At 33.2% G+C, this 22379-nt stretch overlaps 1 long non-coding RNA gene across 1 annotated transcript in view; it reads left to right on the top strand.

The window, feature by feature from the left end:
* Nucleotides 1–1313: 1313 nt before the first annotated feature.
* Nucleotides 1314–22379, top strand: part of LOC123642225 — a 35915-nt gene continuing 14849 nt past the window's right edge. The window contains exon 1 of the long non-coding RNA XR_006736397.1: nucleotides 1314–1334. This is a non-coding gene — a long non-coding RNA (uncharacterized LOC123642225). The remainder of the gene's footprint in view (nucleotides 1335–22379) is intronic.

The raw sequence follows: 22379 nt of genomic DNA on the forward strand, positions 1-22379 counted from the left end.
TGGCAGTTATCATTGTGGATAATATGGCATAGATTCTTAGAATCTAATTTTTTTGTGATTTTTAATTCATTTAACTTATGTAATTAAATGTATATCCATACACTGCTGGTGGGACTGCAAACTAGTGCAACCCCTGTGGAAAGCATTATGGAGATACCTTAAACAGATTCAAGTAGACCTACCATTCCATCCAGCAATCCCTTTATTGGGCATCTACCCAGAAGAACAAAAGTCATTCTATAACAAAGACACCTGTACCCGAATGTTTATAGCAGCACAATTCACAATTGCAAAGATGTGGAAACAACCCAAATGCCCATCAATCCACGAATGGATTAGTAAACTGTGGTATATGTATACCATGGAGTATTACTCAGCTATAAGAAATAACGGTTCTCCTGGAGAGAATTGGAACCCATTATATTAAGTGAAGTATCCAAAGAATGGAAAAAGAAGCATCACATGTACTCACCAGATAATTGGTTTCCCTGATCATCACCTAAATGCACACCGGGGAAGGATATCAATTGGATATCAGACTGAGACGGGGGTGGGGGGAGGGGATGGGTGTATGCCTACATGATGAGTGCGTTGTGCACCGTCTGTGGAATGGTCATGCTTGAAGGTGCTGACTCGGGGAGGAGGGGGGTGGGGGGAGGGGATGGAGGTATGACTACATGGTGAGTGCCAGGCACACTGTCTGGAGAGTGGACAAGCCTGGGGCTCTGACTCAGGGGGATGGGCGGGACATGGACAATGTATATAACCTGAGCTTTTGTACCCCCATGAAGAGCTGAAATAAAAAAAAAAAAAAAGTTAATGGACATAATATTTCCCTTCAACTGCACATGGTAAACATTGACTTTTTTTTTTTTTTCTATTCCATTCAAACAATGAGCAGGGAAGTGGAGTTTGGGAAAAAATACAGAAACTATATCTGTGAGAAAGTCTTCAGATTATGGTATCATATTATATATGGCTTTGAAAATTAAGCTGATACCCACATGAAGCAACACATTCTCAAAGAGGAATTAATTACATACATCACCAGGTCATGAAAAGCTAGAGTAGTCTCTCCTGTGAAGTATCCCCTTTTGTCACTGTGCTTTGAATGACAAACCACTTTTCTTAGCTATAACTCCAAATATAAGTTAGTCTTAATTCGCCTTTGCATATGACTGACTTAGCTTGTATGAGGAAAGCTAACCTTCGGGTCTTCCCCTGGCAGTTTTCCTTTCCAATGATGTGAGTGGAGGAGAATCCAGATAACCCACTGTGTTACTGGATAAAGAAAAACAAAAAACAGGCTTGAAGCTGGAAATATCCTACCCATGGTGAGTAGAGCACTGATAGGTAGATAGCAAGCTAGAGAATGGCAGTTTGAAAAAACAGAAATAAAACACCAAACTAAAAAACTAAGTGTTTTGCAGACTTAGAAAACATTTCCTCCACCTAAACCATTATAAGTTATTATATTCTGTTTGTCCTCGATAGACAAGATGATTTAATGGTGTTTTACTTTCAAGATATTTGTATTATGAATGTACTATATATTTTTGTTTTCTAAAATATAAATTTATATTAAAACATTAAACTTGTCATTTCAAATTACACTGTTCCAGATTTGGATGCTTACTTCATCTTTTCCACTTGAAGAATCAGTATACAAAAATCTACCAGCTTTTTTGTGCCCTTTTGCCATACTGTCTTATACTGCACACATAAACAAATATAAGAACATTCATGCATGCTTACCATATCTCCTTCTATCTCAATACTACGCAGAAAAAGATGATATTGTACCATTGATGCCAAAATATTAAGGAATGCTGAAACCCTTGATTAGTTAATAGCACAACTTATCTATTTCATAAATTTTTGTTCAGGTAATAAATAATTAATGTAATGTCTGATCAAAGTTTATGCCAAATTTTTATATTAAAAGAATATTTGGCTAACAAAGATGAGGGTGAGATGTGTACAGTGGGATACCACATTGCATTTTTAATTATTCTTCGAAAGAGTGCCAGAAAATTGCTTTGAAATTATTAAATCTAATCACTTAATAAATATGAGACTATCGGATTCACATGAGGGAATATCCCTTAAAGGATTAAATCAACTTTGATTTCCTGAAAATGACTCCTTCTGAAACACAAGTGTTGAGATTAGTGTCTTTAGGAAGACGGACAGATAACTTCATAGCCTAAGAAAAGGAGTCCAAAAGGAGATGTTTGACCAGAGAAGAACAGGAGAAAGGAATGATTTGAAATTAGTGTTGCTTTTCCTAATAATATTAGTGTTAAATAGAATAGGGAATTGCCCCAAGAAAAAATACCAACATTATCATTAATTTTACTCTGCCTCTCTCAAAGATACCTTTGAACAACTATCTAATCCACTGGTAAGTAAACGGCCCAGGGCCTCTGTCCAAAGGGTGTGCTTCTGATTTGGCTTATCCAAACGAGCCAGTGGAATACCGGTTTGGGTGAGCTTCCTCTCACATTTGCTGCAAAAGAAGTCACTCCTACATTTCACACTTCCTGCAAGAGATGCTTAAATTTTATGAGAATCAAGGGAGGGAAGGCAGGAAGGAAGGAAAAAAGGAAAGAAGGAAGAAAAGTAAAAAGGAAAAACAGAGATGGGAAGTGATATTCTGGACTTGCTTTTAGGTCGGTATGGTGATGTTCAGATACCTGGGAGATACACTTGTGAATTGGGATGCAAAGGTGATAAACTAGTGTTTCCTAAGAGAGAGGCTCTGAGCCATAGAAATATAAAATTTGGACTTAGATATGATCCCTTTCAAATCTACTGAAAGTAATAAATGGGGCATAAGCCCATCAGGGAAGAATCACATAATCAATGCAAAAGGAATCGTCCTTATATTCATTCAACTTCCTAATCTATTTATTAAAATTAGTGGCAAGACTTATTGTTTTTAATAAAATAGGAAATATTTCATTTTGAAATGCTACATTTTGTAGTAATTGATTTTTTTTTAAAGTGGGTTTTATTATTAAGCAAAGAAATTTAGTTGTCCTTGGTTTATTGTTGTCAAAGGGAAATATGGCCTATAGATTTTTTAAATTAAATTGGAAAAAACAATTAATAGCACCACATTCTTAAAAATAGATCCGTTCTCAAGGAATTTATTAAGAAAAGATCATGACATATGTATTTGTATATCTCCTAAAACATTGAAATATTCCTTCATTCTGGAGTTAAGTCTTTTAACAGGTTTAAATTAATTAAAGTCAACCTAATAGTCAAGGATTTAGAAATCGGTGCTTGAACTGCTATATTGAATATGATTTTTTTAAATGCCCTGTGTGCTTTACACCATTATTAGTATAGTATATCTGTGCATAATATATTATTATGTCTGTTTCTTAACCTCTGTATACATGATTCCCACAAATAACTCATCAGTAGCAGATTTAAAAATAAAACTCTGATGTCTTCATATGAGTACATTGCTATTAGCTCATTTTTCACTTCCTGAGAGACACAGAATGTTTAATTAAAAACCGACCTTATTCAGGCATAGCTGCATTTCTAACAGACAGAAAGCTGGTGGAAAGATTTGGCAGCTATATAAATAAGATATATTCTAGGAGTTACGATTTTTTTTATTTTCTTCACAAACTCCTTCCAGAAATATGTATACCTCACCTTTTTATTTGTGCATAAGAGAAAAAACTCTTTCCCTTAGAAAATCCACTGTCACATATATTGGTAATTTTACTGTCTTAATAAAACCCAAGGGATTTGTTTTAAAGGACATCACATTATGGATTTTTCTTTGAGGAAATGTTAACAGTGAGCTTTAGTTAAATAGAGTACTATTCATTCCTCTTCATTTCAAATAAATTTAGTTTAAATATAGTAATTTGAAATATAAGTTTAGGCAGAATTTTAATTAGCTTATAAGTCCTGGGATATACTTCTCAGTAATGCGGAGTGTTTTGGGTTTCCACTTACAGACACACTCAGTATTAATGTTAGCATGATAAGCAACCTGTCTTTCACACATTTTAAAATCAAAGAAATAAGATCCTCGTTCAATCTAGCCATTTTTTAGTAACTCTCCTTTACCTGGACATTAGAAGCTGATCCAGAAGTTCAGAAAGATCCACCATCGCATTTGACAGAGTTCCAAGTCACAAGGAAAGTAGCACATGGAGTTGCTAAGAGATCGGTTGATTTGTTGGATAGTGCATCTCTGTATCCAGGGAAAGAGCTGAGATATTAAGCATTGCCTCTGATTAAATTCATGTGGTACATGTGAGGGAAAATACAAGTTCCCCACCACTGGCTTTTAATGTGTAGCGGAACTCGTGCAGGTTTCCTTTGAATACAGAGATATAGATCAAAACAAGAAAGCTGAAAGAAAATAAAGCACAAAGGGTATTCTTAAGTAGCTCCTTTTGTGTAGATGGTCATATGTTTTAAGACCAGTTTGAACTGTTTTAAGCTGCTTGAGTTGCCTTAGTACCCTAGTTCATTATAACTCTAAAGTCCCCGCCTAATGGGAAGTCCTGTGCATGCTTACCCTGTATTGTATGTAAATGCAGGATGCAAAGAGCTCTGCCTCCTTTGCCGGAAAGAAATTTAGGGCTCCACAAATGGGTAGGCAGTGTGGATCTTACTCTCCGAAGAACTCCTGTCACCTCCCAGGACTGAGTGCCAGGAGGATTTCTATCTTGACTAGGAATGAGAGCCCTGTGTGAGTCACCTCTGATAAAGTCATTTAACTCGCCAGGCTGGATTGGTCTGGGTCATTTCTGTGGTCTCTCGGCACCATCTCAGTTTGGAGGATGATTTTTATACACTGTTCTGAGATTTTCCCAAAACGTTACAAAGACATAGTGTTAGTTAAAGGATGGTATGTTAACACCTCTATTAACTACATAGTATACTAATACTGCTAACCTTTTTTGAGCATCCTTTATGTGGTTGATGCTATGCTAAGTCTTTCAATACATTTTCATTTTAAAAGCTCACAAAAGCCTATGGTTTTGTATATTTTATAGCGAGGAAAATGAGGCTTACTTCTTACGTAATGTGCCTAAACATCATTCAGCTAGGAAGTGAGTTCTAATCTGAGTCTATTCATGTCTAGAGTTCAAAGAGTTAACCTCTTAGCTATTTTGCTAAATGACATTTATTCTGGTAATTTGACATAATAATAATAGCAGGTAACATTTATTAAATATTTACCAGACACTCTTCTAAATTATTCACATCAATTTTTATATAGATTCTATTATCCTACCGCCTATTATCAATAGGACTTATCAAATATAAAACACTGGCATATGCCTATCAGAAATATGTGTATTTCTCACACCCCCTCCCCCGCACACACAGGTGCTACAGTGCTTATAGCATCCCTGTTTGCAATAGCCCCAAATTGGAAACTATCCAAATATCTGTTAGTGGTTGAGTGTATAAATAAATTGTGGCATATTGAAAGGACATATTAAAGGTTATTAAGTATGAAATGTCCAGTTTTCTTAAACATTAAGTTTGACAGTTGATATTTCTGACATTTCACTTTGACAATTCTTGTTTTATGTTTATTGTGAAGGTACGTACTCTCTTTCAAATGGACATTTTGGCTTGTGATTACCTTTGAAAGTTTTCCTTAGAGCAATTTTTGTGAAACCATGGATAAGTCAGAAACTCATGTTATTTTCAAACATGAATTCTGTCGTGGAACCAACGTAGTGCAGACAGCTCAAAATATTAATGAATTGTTTGGGAAGAATGTGGCTAATGAACGCACACTATGTCAATGGTTTGAGAAGTTCCATTCCGGTGATTTTAATCTTAAAAATGAGCCACGTGGGCGACCTGAGACCAAGGTGGATAATGATGAGCTGAAAGCTGTTGTGCAAGTGAATCCATTTCAACCTACACATGAATTAGCAGCAAGGTTTGACGTTAAATTACAACAATATTGGACTATTTGAAACAAAGCTGCATGGTAAAGAAGCTGGATAGACTGGTTCCGCATGAGTTAAACAAGCATCAGAAGATAAATCGTGTTGAAGCTTGCCTTTCTTTGCTATCATGACATAAAGGCAAACTATTTCTTCACAGTATTGTTATGTGTGATGAAAAATGGATTATTTTTGACAATTGCAAGCCTATGGCACAATGGTTGGATAAAGATGAAGTGTTGAAACACAATCCCAAACCGAATATTCATTAAAAAAAGCTAATGGTATCTGTTTGGTAGTCTAGCACTGGCATTATCCATTACAGCTTCATGAAACCTGGTCAATCAATTACAGTGGTTGTCTACTGCAAATGGACAAGATGAGGATGCTTGTGATTAAGCAGCCAACACTGGTCATTGCAAGACAATGCTAGACCACATGTGGCACAAACAATGCTGTTCAAACTACAGAAGCTGGACTTGGAAACTTTCTGTCATCCACCATATTCACCAGACCTTGTACCAACTGACTACCACTTCTTCCAGGCTTTGGACAACTTTTTGCAAGGAAAAATATTCAATTCTCAACAAGCTGTGAAAAACACTTTTTGCAATTTTATTGCCACTTGCTCTCAGGCTTCTTTGCTGCTGGCATAAACAAGCTACCATTAAGATGGCAAAACTGTGTCAATAGTTTAGGCATATACTTTGATTAATTGTACTGCTTCTTGTCTGAGATATAATAAACCACATTTTTGATTTGAAATCTGACATTTCATATTTAATGACATAAATACTATACAGCAACATTAGGTTTAATGTAAAAAATAAAATGTTGAATGAAAGAAGCCACCCTTAAATATACATATATACTAATCCTATTTTTCTGAAATATAAAAATTGGCAAAACTTATCTATGATGTTAAAATCAAGGTAATGATTATCCTTTGAGATGGGGAGAAGCACTCAGAGGGAATGAAAGGGGAGGATTCTGAAGTGCTAAATATGCTGTTTTTAAAAGAAAAAACCTGAATGGTGATGATTTTTATGAGTATTTTAACTACATAGGTATTCATTAAGCTGTACACTTATTTTAAGTGTGTGTGTATGTGTGCATATTTAAATACAAGAGTAAAATGAAGTTATACTATTAGTTTTAAATTAACCAAGCTTCCTTTCTCTTTTTCTATTTTTTTTATTTGTGTAAATTTAGGGGATATAGTGCAGTTGTGTTACATAGATATATTGTGTAGTGGTGAAGTCTGAACTTTTAGTGTAACCATCACTTGAATAGTGTACAACATACCCATTAAGTAATCTCTCTTCCTTACCCACCTCCCACCATTCCAAGTCTCTAATGCCTTGGAACATTGAGATATTATCTATTATTCTACTCTATGTTCATGTGTACACATCATCTAGCTCCAACATATAAGTGAGACTTTATGTTTCTGAGTAATTACATTTAAGATAATGGCCTCTAGTTCCATGCATGCTGCTGGAAGAGACATGGTTTCATTCTTTTTGATGGATAAATAGTAGTCCTCTGTGAGAGAGAGAGAGTGTGTGTGTATGTGTGTGTGTGTGTTACATTTTCCTTATTCAGTCTTCCTTGATGTAAACTTAGGGAGTATATGGAAACTCTGTACTTTTTGAGTAATTTTTTAGTAAACCTAAAATTGTTCTAAAAAATAAAGTCTAACAAAAAGTGCATGTTAAAAGTAAAAGAAGAAAAAAATACAGATCTGCATGTGTATGTAAAAATATGCATTATATAATATACTTCCACTGAATGACTAACATATTTCTTTTTTGTTTTAAGACATGACTCACTATATAAACCATGCTGGACTTGTACTCCTGGGCCCCAGCAATCCTCCCACCTTAGCCTTCCAAGTAGCTGGGAATACAGTCATGGTCCACTACACCTGGCTTAACTAACATATTTTTTATGGGAGTTATTTCCCAGTATTCTTTCAACTTTAATAGATTTAAAGAGTACAAGTGTTTTTTCTTACATGGATGAATTGTATAACACTGAAGTAATGGTTTTAGTGCACCCATCACCATAATAGTGTACATATCTTGTCACAGAAATAAGTGTATTTTAAGGAATTTGAATATATATCATTCAATGTAGCTAACCTAGACAAGTTTTGATTACTTGCACAATTGTATATCTTATCATGAAGCAATAATTAAACCTGTTTTTACTGAATTTTTTAGGCAACCTCAGTTCCTTTCCTGTTTATTGATATTGCAATGTATTTGAGTGAGAATATTAGATGTCATGGCTTTCTCTGATTGCTAAGGTGATTATGAGACATATTTTGACCATTGAGAGTAAATAATTTTAAAAATTCCTTAGATCAAAAAATACTAAAGCAAATAATTAAATGAAACAATGCTAAACACATACACACAAACATTGCATTCCTCACAATAAAGCTTTGAAGCAAGCATAAAAACAATATGTCTATTTTCTATTTAGAGATGATGAGTATTTCTATAATTCTTTCCTAAAACAAAGAAATAAAAATATTTTAATAAGTTATGAAAACTATCATTCTTGCAATATAAGAACTAGGCTTTGAATTGCGGCATTTCACATATTATTAATAAATATGCTTCTTAATTACGTGAGATATAGATCTGCTCTTGCTACCAGAAGCAGATGGTATACATACTGTTCCATGTAACTGTAATAAACCAAGTCTAACCTGAATCCTTATGAAGTTTTCCAGACTACCCTAAAGATGACAATATATAGGTTCCTTCAGAAGTAGGCCTGAGAAAAGGATTCAAGTGCAAACAATTAATTTGGTAGGTGGAAGACAACCCATAAAGGAGCAAGAAAGTTAGATAAAGGGGACAAAAGAGAGCAATATGAGTTCATTATTGAGCTAATTATTACTATGAGCCACATGAACTCCAGGTGCTAGTACAGAATATACATTTCAGATCTATCCCATCTGTGGATTGACAGAATTGGGATTTGTAAACCAATTCCTATCAATTATTGAGTGAGGAATGTTCTCAAGTAGCCTTGATTATACAACACTTTTGCCCTGGAGCACAAAAAGGGAAAGTATGTTTCAGTAGCTAGAGAAAGCACTCAAGCAAGGAAATTCTAGTCTCGTAATAATTTAGGCTGAGTATACTACAATGCTAAGGACAAAGAGATGTATTGGACACCACCATCATCTGCTATAGTTCTAACACCTTATCCACCATAGTGTTACCAAATTATTATTAATATTTTCATTATTGTTTTTACTACTATTATTATAGTTTAAATTATGCATCACAGAAGGTAGGCTGAAGGGAGGAGTATTCATATCTTTTGTTGAAAAACTGATAGCAATATCATGCACAACACAAATAAAAACATATCTTAAAAGCTTTTCCAAAACATTAAAAGGGTTTAACAATTCTACTTGGGAATGTTGCTTAATTGTTCCTTAAAGGAGAAACTGAAGGTTTCCTTACCTCAACTTAGTAAGACTGCCACACAACTAGGAAATAAATTGCAAGAGTAAGAGTTCTCTGGTTGACACAAAACTCAATCCACCACTGTCTTCATTTAGGCATTGAAGGAATTTATTATTTATGTAAAATATTTTGATGTCAAGAAGAGCTATTCATATAATTAGTTATAGTTCACATCCAGTTGACATAATGTTTTCTATATAATGTAAGGAATTGTGGTGGAAGAAGGGGACACAAAAGATACTTTGTGCAGTTTCCTTTGGTTATAAGGAAGCATTAAAAGTAATTTAGAGCACAGTCTGCAGAGCCAAATTAAGTGTCTTCAAACCATTTTATTCATTTATTTTTGGTTGTTTGGCCTAAGTTAAATTACACACCTGTGTCTCAATTTCTTTACGTGAAAAATGAGAGTATAAGAATTTACCTCACTGACAGGTTTTCAGTGTGCATGAAATGAGCAGCTACATGTAGAATGCCTAAGACAACGCCCAGGACATATTTGTAAGCTATTTTCTGAGTGTACATGTGTGTGTGTGTGTCTGTGTGTGTGAGTGTGAGTGTATACATATGCATATGTCATCTCTCAATAACAAAAATGTACCAGTTTCCTCCAAACCTGAGTTTCACAATTAGGTTTAGGTAAATTAGAAAGAGCAGAATCTTGAATGGCAGTATATGAGGAATTCATTTTAATTTGATAGTGCATTGTTTTGTCAGAGGAGACATGGTAGAACATTTGCAGAGCTATTTTGATAAATGTATTTTGTATTTCAAGTGGCATTTAACCTTTCTCCTTACTATCTGATTTATCTCATCATTGATTTTTATTAACATAAGTGGTTATGATAATCATCTTAAAATGCCACATAATGATTTCTTAATAACTTGTTTTGTATCAGCACACTGAGATTTAAGAAAAAGTAGATGATACCTTCAAGGAGATTATAATTTATTTGAAAATCATTTTTCACTAAATACTTTTATTTGCGGAGTTTATTTTTTGAGTGCTATCATAGCTCAGATAATTGTTTTTTTTTTTTTTTTTTGCTGTAAGATTGCTCTATTGTGGAAATGGAAGTTCAAAACTTGCAAATTTTGATAAGTTGAGTAGCTATAACTATTTTAAGATATACTTAAATTCATTTTGTCCTGAAGAGTGTTTGTTATCAGTATATATTTTTTCTAGAATCTTTAAGTGAATATATTATCATCTTTGGTAAAAACGAAATAAAAAGAGCAAATAGAAACCTATGACCCAATGTGTAAGTAGTTAATTGTGAAATATTGTTCAGGAAATTAAAAAAAAATCAAATAAATCAAACAAATCAAATAATAATTATAAAAATCAACATTATTTAGACTTCATAAAGAAACTATCATAATATTTGATTATTTTAGAAAACATAATAAATATGCAATCAACAGCTGAAAAATAAATTTTAATTGTAGAACATATATTATCTTGAAAATTCCTTAATAATGGATATTTAAAATAAACTTTAGAAGTATTTTAAAATTAAAGAAATCATTAAAAAGTAAACAATCCTGAAATAAATTCTGAAATCTTAATTTTGACAAAAAGTGGAACCATAGAGAAACATTTGTGTGTTAAGATGCAATCAATAATTTATATATTATAGTCCGTGGGACTAGAAAATCAACCTTCTACCTCACCCTGTTCCATTTTCCAGCTCTGAGCCAAATTTCTTTGGGAATACAAAATACATACACTGTGGCCTCAGCCCTGTGAAAAATTGAGCATATTAAAATCAACTTAACCATTTATATTTTATATTAAATTAACTGACCATTTTTTTCTAAAAGAAAGTTAATGAGAAAATGAGATAGAAGAAATTTCAGTTGTAATGGTTATAGAGAAGACAGGTAGGTAGTTTCAGAAGGAACACCATAGAACAAATGATAGTCAAACTGTAACAGTATGATATCATTCATCCAGTTATTTACCACCTTGGATTACTCACCAATTTTGTGCTGTGCACTGAGCTTGATACTGGGGATAAAATAGTTATAAAATGCATAAAATGGACCATTTAAATGGGTGTATAGGAATGAACAAATGGAGACAGAGTCATGTTGAAAATAAATTCAATTATTTCATTTTGTGCCTAGTTCCATCTGGACCTTCCTTATAATTATATTTTACATTGAAATATGTATTCCAATTATATGAGCTAATCATAATCAAGCTCTTTGAAATTTGTATATACTTAATATATATGATGTTTTAAATTTATGAGCTCGCTTTAACACTGCTTCATTTTTGTAATCTTCAATGTATTTTTACTATAATAAACATGCTTAGCTTGTATATTTCTTATTCTTACAAAAATCATTTAGTTAACAATATCCACCAAATGCTTCAAGTATTTATTAATTTAATATTGTTAAATGTTATTCTTTTATGAATAAAATTCCTCTTAAAATAGCCATTTGTGACAGCTCTACAAAGCTTCATCATAATACAGCTGTTTATTATATTAACAAAGTAGAATGGTGAATACTCTTGTTATTTAAGTTTAACTTGTGGGAAGGTATTTTTCCTATGTAATCAATAAATTTATCAACATTATATATGGTGATAATTTTGTGTCTTAGTACTTAGTACTTAAACCAATTGATAGGGTAAATCAAAGCAATAGTCATGAGCATAAAAAATCAAAGATAGATTCTTTTCTTTGAGGGTAGCTGCTGAGATTTTGGTATTAACACATGATTTATGTAAGGGAAATTCTATTCCCTTATTTTTTCTTTTCTTTAGATTCTTTTGAAAGGATTTATTACCTGAGTTCTAAAAGATAGTTATAGGAATTAAAACTGTGAGCAGCAGGATAAATCTCTCTAGGATTATGGAATTTAAATAGATGCATCTCTACAATACAAAGTCTCATCAGTGGCATTCAATAATCAGGGCAATAGAAGTTTTGTGAATTTTATAAAATACATTTACCCATTCCTTAGAATACTTCAAACTTACCTAGAAACAAAATTTTGCACGTAATTTTTGTCCTGGTTGAGAACTCCTCATCTTATCTCTAAGGTACTTTCAATCCTTAATGTTCCACATTTCTACAACCAGGGTGTTAAGTGATACTTCAGGTTATAACCCAATTTACAAAATAAATTGGGGTCAGCAAGGGTGGCTGGAGTGTTCCAGTGAGTAAAGTGAAGGTTAGCCAAAATTTTACATTGTCTATTTCGGGAAGAATGCTAAACAAGAAAAACAGATCAAACATCATAAATGTATAAGAAAATATAATTTATAATTTTCTTACCAAGTAAATATTTTAAAACCTTATTTTCTATTTTTTTATATACTGTTATTAATATATTTTGGAGGAATAAGAAAATGTTCTACTATCCTTTTACTTCAATTAAAGAAAGAATTTTAAAAATCATATATATTAGATTCTGGTTTTCAGCTCAGAAATACAGAGAGTTGAAAAGAATCTCACAACAACTAAATAGCTGGACAAACTGCAAGTTAGCAACTTTTCTTGAATTCTTCCGAGAACTAAGATTGCAAGGCAAACAAGCAACAAAAATCTGGAAAGAGAAAGATACCTACAGGGAGGAAAAAAGTGAGGATTTGATTGTCTGAGACACATGCCATCTGAAGCCAAATAAGCCAGTAGGAAGATTAAACTAGAAATTGTTAATAAATTGTTGAAGGATAATTATGGGCTAGAGGGTAATTATGGGCTTGCATCAGAGTATGTCACATACATACAGGGATTCTCAACATTTTTCTACAGGGATCCCACCAACATCATACAGAGTGGATCAGGACAATGTAGAGAAAACTACCTTTATGTCTAACTTGGGGAGGGGAATAGCAGCCACTGCTAAAATCCGCTCTGATTCCCTTTTCTTGTCTCTAATATGGAGCAAATGAGTCCAGGGAGAAAGCCATCAATCAAAACTTGTAGACAGTGTATACTGGCAGAATCTCATTGCAACTGTGGTAGAGAATGGAAGACAACACCTCAACTCCACCAGCCCTCTCTCTCTCATCTCACCTAAGTAACAGAAATAGTAACCTACACAGGATGGAGACCAGCACCATAACCTAAGGATATTGGTAGAAGCACAGTTCAGTTGGGAGAGGCGGATAGGAAATAAAAATAATCTCTTTCCTCTGAGGAAGTATAGGAATACATGCTAGGCCAAATATTTATGACTGGAGGAGGGACAGAAGACATTCATGAAGTCCAGAGCTTCTAATCCAGGTTCCCAATGCCTGCATAACAGTAAGCCTTACTCATACCAAAGAAAACTGTATCCTGTTCCACCTCCACCACCATGCTAGTAGATTAATTTTCCTGTAGAAAGACAACTAAATAACCTAAATTAATTTAATAAAACCATATTTTGAAGGCACTGGAAAGCAATTAATATACACATGACTTGACGACCTGTAATCCTTGACAGAGGGAACATGTGATGTAATATCCATATTCACCTTGGCATTTCCTCCAGGATATTCCCAAGTCATGGCGTGGGAAGTAGCGTGCATGTGAAAAGCAGCAGCAGAACTGGACTGAGAGACGGTGTCTTTCTATCAAATGTCTGTGATTTAAGAAACGCAAACCGATAGAGAAGGAGCCCTGAAATCTATACACAAACACCACTCAAGTCTTGGACTCATGGGCTGTACATGTGAAAGGCACAACTTTGAGATATCTAAATAATACAGCACAAGAGCTGGGAGGATAAAATGCTGAAGAGAGATTTCAGAAGCTCTAAAGGGTTAGAAAGTAAGATTGTACTTTAAGGCCAAATCACTGTGGAGGAGCAGTGGTAAACAGTGTGTGCTTTTAGGTAAAAACCCATAAGGCCACAGACTTGGAGTAAGAGACATTCTGAAGAAGTCACTTCTCCCCAGGAATAAATGCTGCACCTTAGGAGTAAGGGGAAATGTAAAATAGATCCACTTTAAAAACAAACAAACAAACAAATAAACAAGCAGACAAGATCAAGCTGATCAATTGCTATTGGATTCCAGAAGAAAACCAGAATAAAGTTTCTATCTCTTTGGGGAGAAAAAAAGATTAATATACACATTTTCTAAAATTTTTTAATCCATGGTGTTATCATCCAGTCAAAAATTACTGTGTTCTAAAAAGTGGGAACAAATGACTAAAAACAAAGAAAATATGCAGCAGAAAGACTCATTATTGATTTAGATACTAGAGACAAGAGACAGATATCTTAAAATAACTATAATAAATATATACAAAAACAGAAAAAGCTGCAAAATTAAAGTAAAATGATTGGGGATTTTCATATAACTTTATAATTTGAATAAAAGAATCAAATGCATCTTGGAACTGAAAAATATTATATCTGAAACAAAAAACTCATTGTATGGGTTTAATAATATAAAGAGTTTACAAAAGCAAAGATTAGTGAAGTTAAAGCATGCCAATAAAAAATATACAATATAAAGCAAATAAAAAAAAAGAAAAAGTGTAAGAGACATCTGGGCCACAGTCAAAATGCCTATCATATTGCACTTTGTGTCCCGGATTGAGAAGAAGGAGAATAGAGCCAAACAATATCTGAAGTGATAACGGCAGATGCTTGTTTTCTTTGTTCCTTCTTTTTTTAAACTATGTCTCATGAAATATTTCTCAGATATATTGAGTTAGATATGCTTTGCTATCCATCTTTAAAACTCCGTATTACTTCTATCTAGCAACAATCCTTAGGTGTTGTGATTACTTAATTTTACTTGTCTGTTTCCCACATTAAATTCCATTGAAGAAAGAGCTTGTTTGTATTTTTGGCTGTTCATTACTAGTGTCTAATAAAAAGCACTTAATAAAGATTTTTTTAAAATAAATGAATAATTATGGTTTATTATGTTTCTCATTTACTCCCTTTGTTAGAATATATTATTCCCTATGTTAAAATGATTTCATTTTTCTGTCTGGTTATAAAATTCCTTTTCTTCATCCAAGTATCTTTAAAATTATCCACCTATATGTCCTTTCCTGACAAATTCACTACTTTACTTGTGAATGAGTCAATTATTCCATCCATCCTTTATAGTAATATTGCTTTATGTTCATACAATAATTCATTGTAATTATTTTTCCCATATGACTAAATTGTTTTTTGAAAATATGTTTTGATTTTCTAATCCTTATTTCTCCAGGATGTGAAAGAGTACCTTCTACAAAATAAACCCTTAATTTGTGTTTTCTATAGAATGAATAAGTGAATGAATAAAAAGGGAAGGAAACAAAAACATATCTTTATTAATATTCAAAATAACCATAACCTTTTATGTTAACTTTAAATTGCTTTAACTTTTTCAAAAATTGCTATAAAATTTTAATAAATCACTGTTTTCTCCGTATAAAAGATATGTCCCCTTGGATTGAACTTGACAATTTTCCATCTTGCAACTACATCCCAGATAGTCCATTCTGTCACATTTCCAGAACTTCAGAATGCTGCTCTTTCCCACAATTCCTACAAGATCCTTTAATAATTTCTGGAATAAAAATTCTAAACTGGATTATATGTCCTATTTTAAATAACTGCTTGATATGAAGTTTGTTTTTTTGTTTATTTCCTGTGGAAACTTTAATTCTCCATACCTTGTTTTCTCCACAAGCTTAAAACTTTGAAGTCAGTTTAATCTCTAAAGCTAATTCTGTGGGGAATTTTTCTTTTATAGCTACAGACATTGAGGCAGAATGTGTGTCTTAGAGCTACAGACCCTTCTCTATCTGTCTAATTGGCTTTACAGGTCAATATGTGAATCCTAAATTTAGGATACAGATTCTCAATGTCCCAATTTCTATAGCATCACTTCAATATTAACTTACCTGGAACCCTCTCCTGACTCAATCTTTATGCCAACTCTTGAGCATCCACAGTTGAGATTTATGTCCTCTCTTACCTCTAGAAAAATTCTAAAATAGTTTTAGAACCATAGAAAGCTTTTTAATTTTTGTCTTTCTTGACAATGATGTTATGTCTATGTTATAGTTATTATTGTTCATTAGTCTAAATTGACAAGAAGGGGTGGTAAAAAAGTCTTCATCTTCAAGTTATGAGTCCTGCATCTATGTATCTATACTTGAATCTATCAATCTATCTACCATCTATCTATTCACCTACCTATATATTCACCTATATGTATGTATTTGATAAGAGAACAAATTCATTACAATTTGAAATAATAAATGATTATTGTAAGAGTCATAGCATGCAAAGTAGTAACATAAATGTTCAAATGTATAAATATATACTAACTTATAATTTATTCTTTATAGTTCTATAATTTTAATTTTCAAGTCAAGTTTTTTTCTGAAATAATTTATATCAGTTTTATAGTAATTTAAAACTTTAATTTAAAAATTACTATTTTTAACTTTAATGAATATATAAGCTTCATCTTGCTTAATCATGCTTTTTAGAGTTTTTCTTTCATATACTTCACACTTCTACTTTTATTCTCAAGTGGAAGCACTGAAAGCTCAAAATATTTATTTAAAAACTTCTCTCTGACTTTAGTTTTTTTATGATATTTAACACTCTCTTCTAAAATTTTAGTTATAATTTTAGAAGACAACTTTTACTGTGGCATCATCAATAGCTAACAGTCTAAAAGTTTTCATTAACAAAGTGATATGCTAGGAGTTATCTCTGGTTCATTTGGCAACTGCTGAAATCAATTTTTAAAGATGATGGAGCTGTCAAGAGAGTTGTACTTCACGTCATGGTCCATGACCTGTCTGTCCACCCTGACATATATTCAATCAATAATGGCAGCCACAACAGACTAATGCCTTGTTTTAAGTCGCTGAAAATTAATTTATTTTAGTTTTGTCATTAATGTGACTCTAGAGGTTTTTTTTAAAGGTTATTCTGTGCTTTAAAGATTAAGAAAAACAAGTAACAACAGTTATAGGAGCTCTCCTGAACTCATGCTAGCTCTTTTTCATACATATTCACTCTTATTATCTATATCATTTTTCTGAGTTAATGTAGAAGTTATTAACATATCCAAACAATAAAATTGAAAGTTAAAATTATTTAATTGATTAAAATGTGTTTTGTGATAAATGTATTTGCTAATCTCTTCTGCATTTACTATAATTATGAGCATTTAATGCTACTAGGATGATTTTATAAATATACTGTCGTATGACCATATAGAGTACAATATAGGTTCATATATAATGTATTATTTGATCCTATTAGCAAGCATGTGCCCTGTGAAATAGAAAGTGGATGTTACAAAATCCACATAACCAATAGCTGCCTGGAAATCCCCAGTTCTTCAGAGTTTATGCATTGAATTTTATTTAAGTGGAAATTATTTAAATTCACATCCCTTACATGGTATGAAAACCCAAAGTCTTTCTATCCCAGTGTCTCCCAGAATTTTCAAGAAACTTATATGTCTCCTAGTTACTATTCTCTCAAATTACTAATACTTGCTAAATGTTGTATTTTAGTACAATTCCTGTCTTATTGTTGGTTACTCTGCTCTGCAATATTTGTGAAAAAGAAATGCGGGCCTGAATCTGTCCCCTCCAAAATTCCAGTTTTGCTCATGTGCTGGTATATAGAACTCAGGAAAATCAGTGACTTCCAAAGTTAGAATCTCTGTATGCAGGAATCTGTGATTTTAATGTGATTCTTACAAACTAAATATGAGAACCACTGCCATAGTGTAAGTTTCAGTGATTGCAGTAGAACAGAGCTGGAGAAGCAAGAGAGCTAATCATAACTTTATGGAGAAGTATAAGGATATTAGTAAATAAATGAGTCTTAGATTCTAACATATTTTAGGTAGGCAGCTAATTTAGCAGATTAAAACTCTCAGAATTTCTGAGCATGAGAAATCATAGAGCCCTTTAAATAAAAGTTTATGTGCCTGCAAACTTTGATAAAGTAAAATAAAAACTTGTAGAAGGAGTAAAAAATTGAAGTGTAGATTATGAGATTCAGGTTAAAATTCCTAGAATTTGTAGATTTGCCAACATTTTTGCTTAAATTTGTTTTTAGGTACCATACCACTTTTATAAATAAAAGATATTTTTACATATAGTCATTTAGTGAAGAACTTACTTTAATTAGGAAAAAAGATAATGTTACTATGAAGATTAAGTCTCTCTGATCTCAATTTCATTTGCAGGAATATGCTTAATTTCCAGGTCTGTTTTAACTAATATCATTGCCTGGTGGCACTATTATCCCAAATACAAATTCTAAATCAAGCAGTGGAATTACCAAAGTTGGGTGGGCAGGCAAATTTTAGTAATTATGTATAAAAATAGAATCACTAATTAAAATTCATATCAAAACAACAGCTATATTATGTATCTGACATCTTTTTGAGATTTAAAACAAAGTTTTTTTTTTTTTCCTGATTAAATACAAACATAAAGAAGAGTACCCTTACTTGTTCTCCCTTAATGTATACACTAAGACTGGTAAAAATATTGTTCATATGCCATCATGAACACCCTTATTTATTAATAGGCATTGGTATCAACAAACATTGCTATCTTAAGCAAACATTTAACTTTAAAAATAGAAGTATCAGTAGACAGACAACATGCCATCATGGGTTTGGAATGAACCAGATGTAACTTAGAATCCTTTCTGCAGCTCACAGTAAATGTTTGACTCAGTGCTAATTAAATTTTCTGAACATAAGTTTCTTCAACTTTCAAATAGCACTAATAATTACATTATTGCAGGGTTATGGTGAGGAAAAGAATAATGTATGCACTTTGGTCAATAAACAATAACTATTAACTTTATTCTTTTTGTTTTCTCTGCTGGGATAATGAATTGATTTACCATTGTGTTTTAGTTTTCTCCAATGGGGATATTAAATAACATTTTATTTTGGTGGGTAGAATGAATGTATATATGAGTGTGAACATGATCTTATGCAGAGAAAAATTTCTAAGAAATTCCTTAACTAGAGAATACAAAATAGTGCCTCCTTGATGGCCTCAGTTGGACTCATTCTGTAATTACAGTATGAAAATGTGCAGACGACAGATACAGAAACACCAGACATTTGCCTTATTTTAGCAACTCTTCCACTGGAGAGGTGGCTAAAAAAATTATGCAAGTAGGGAGCGATGGCAAAATAGGTAAAAGGTTGATTTATTATTAGCTGATGATTTCTAGTAAGCTACTTTGTAATCTAGGCATTTAAAAAAAAATTAGTAAGCCTAATTAACCTGGGAGCAAAATAGACCTTAAAGCGGCTGGCTCCAAGTCTGTCATCTCTCATCTTACTACTCTGCTACCAAGTAGAAAACAGCTGATTCAAAGGATAGCCTCTAGTGGGAAAACAAATGTTTATTCCAATGCTTAATGCCTTGCAATGGTAGGCCAGGACTATAATTTTCAAACATTAAAAACCAAAAACTAGTCAGAAATATTGATATCTGGACATAGCACGTGCATGTGCGTGCACACACACACACACACACATACACACACACACACGATTCACAAGTCATACTTACCCTTACTAAATGTGAAAGAACTTGATATATTTTATCCTATTTTAATAATTTTTTAATGTCCAAGGACAGTGCAGTGCCCATACCAGTCTGGGATCTAAGTTTGTGAATGACAGTGAGGAGCAAGGGCACTATTATTTTTCTGTTCTTATGAAACACCTAGAGAAACCACATGAGAATTCAAATCTTCTTCTCCTTTTTTATAGGATCAACTTGAGAAAAGTGAGAATTGAGTACATATACATTTCTCCTTTTTTGCCCTGAGTGGGTACTTTGCAGAGTTTAACTCACATTAGGTATTCAGGAATTCTTCTTAGATAACCTACCTGCCTCATATTTTACCCTTGACTCAGGGATGGATTAATTGTTTTGATTTTTATGCTTTCAAAATAACCTGTGCACTTCTTCTTCAGTGCTTTCACCATATGATAGTAAGATGATGATGATGATGATGATGTTTGTATATATGCATCATCGACTGGTCTGTGAGCTCCCCAACATAGGAAATCAGTCACAAGCTGGGAAAACTGGATAGCCACATGTAGAAGACTAAAACAGGACCCACAGCTTTCACCTCTCACAAAAATCAAATCACGGTGGATAACAGACTTAAACCTTAGGTGGGAAGCTATTAGAATTCTAGAAGAAAATGTAGGAAAGACTCTTACAGACATTGGCCTAGGCAAAGAATTTATGAAGAAGACCCCTAAGACAATCACAGCAACAACAAAAATAAATAAATGGGACCTGATCAAATTAAAAAGCTTCTGCACAGCCAAAGAAACAGTCATGAGAGTAAACAGACAACCTACAGAATGGGAAAAAATTTTCACATACTACACATCAGATAAATGACTGATAACAAGAATCTATTTAGAATTCAGGAAAACCAGTAAGAAAAAATTGAACAACCCTATCAAAAAGTGGGCAAAGGACATGAATAGAAAATTTTCAAAAGAAGATATAAAAACGCCTAACAAACATACGAAAAAATGTTCAACATCTCTAATCATCAGGGAAATGCAAATCAAAACCACAATGAGATATCAGTTAACTCCAGTGAGAATGGCCTTTATCAAAAAGTCCCAAAACAATACATGTTGGCGTGGATGCGGAGAGACAGGAACACTCATACACTGCTGGTGGGACTGTAAACTAGTGCAACCTCTATGGACAACAATATGGAGATACCTTAAACAGATTCAAGTAGACCTACCATTCGATCCAGCAATCCCATTATTGGGCATCTACCCAGAAGAACAAAAGTCATTCTATAAAAAAAACACCTGCACCCGAATGTTTATAGCAGCACAATTCACAATTGCAAAGATGTGGAAACAACCCAAATGCCCATCAATTCATGAATGGATTAGCAAAATGTGGTATATGTATACCATGGAGTATTACTCAGCTATAAGAAATAACAGTGATATGGCATCTCTTTGGTTCTCCTGGAGAGAGTTTGAACCCATTCTATTAAGTGAAGTATCCCCAAAATGGAAAAATAAGCACCACATGTACTCACCAGCAAACTGGTTTCCCTGATCATCACCTAAATGCACATTTGGGAATAACACTAATTGGGTATCGGACAGAGGTGGGGGCTGGGGGGAAGGGATGGGTGTATACTTACTGGATGAGTGTGATGCGCACTGTCTGGGGAATGGACATGCTTGATGTTCTGACTGGGGGGTGGGGGGAGGGGATAGGTGAATACCTACATGATGAGTGCGATGAGCGCTGTCTAGGGAATGAACACGCTTGAAGCTCAGACTCGGGAGGATGGGGGGGCATGGGCAATATATGTAACCTGAACTTTTGTACCCCTTAATGAGCTGAAATAAAACAAATAATAATAAAATGGAATTTAAAAAAAACATTAGTTTATGATGACATGAAAGACGATGAACTAGATTCTGATAATCAGTCTAAACTGAATAAGAATTTGTTTCTGTTTTACACTTATTCCTGATATTTTACTTAAATCCTCATGCTGCTAACAGACTGCTATATACACTCCTGCTCCTGAAAATAGTGTATTTAAAAAGACAAGAAAATTTAATCTACTTCAGCATACCCTGAGAGGATTGTTTAGGTATCTGAAATATCAGTCAAGCCAGCACATAACATAACTTTTGTTAGAAGTACCATAATCTAATAAAGTGAACCTGATCTGCATATACAAATCTTCCTTTTGTCATTGGAATTTCTTTTTAATTTTATGTATCAACTTTTAAAGTGGTCAACACACTGACACTCACCATTTAACGTAATAATCATTTGAAGATTATTCAGGAGATAACATATATTAGTAGGAGAAAATTGGCATGAGTATTAGTAATCCCTGCTTCTTAATCAATAGAATTTCTCATCAAAATTAAATGTTTTTTAAGAAAAATATATTACCTTCTATG

Source organism: Lemur catta, chromosome 7, assembly GCF_020740605.2.
Source record: "Lemur catta isolate mLemCat1 chromosome 7, mLemCat1.pri, whole genome shotgun sequence".
In the NCBI taxonomy this organism is placed as follows: domain Eukaryota; kingdom Metazoa; phylum Chordata; class Mammalia; order Primates; family Lemuridae; genus Lemur; species Lemur catta.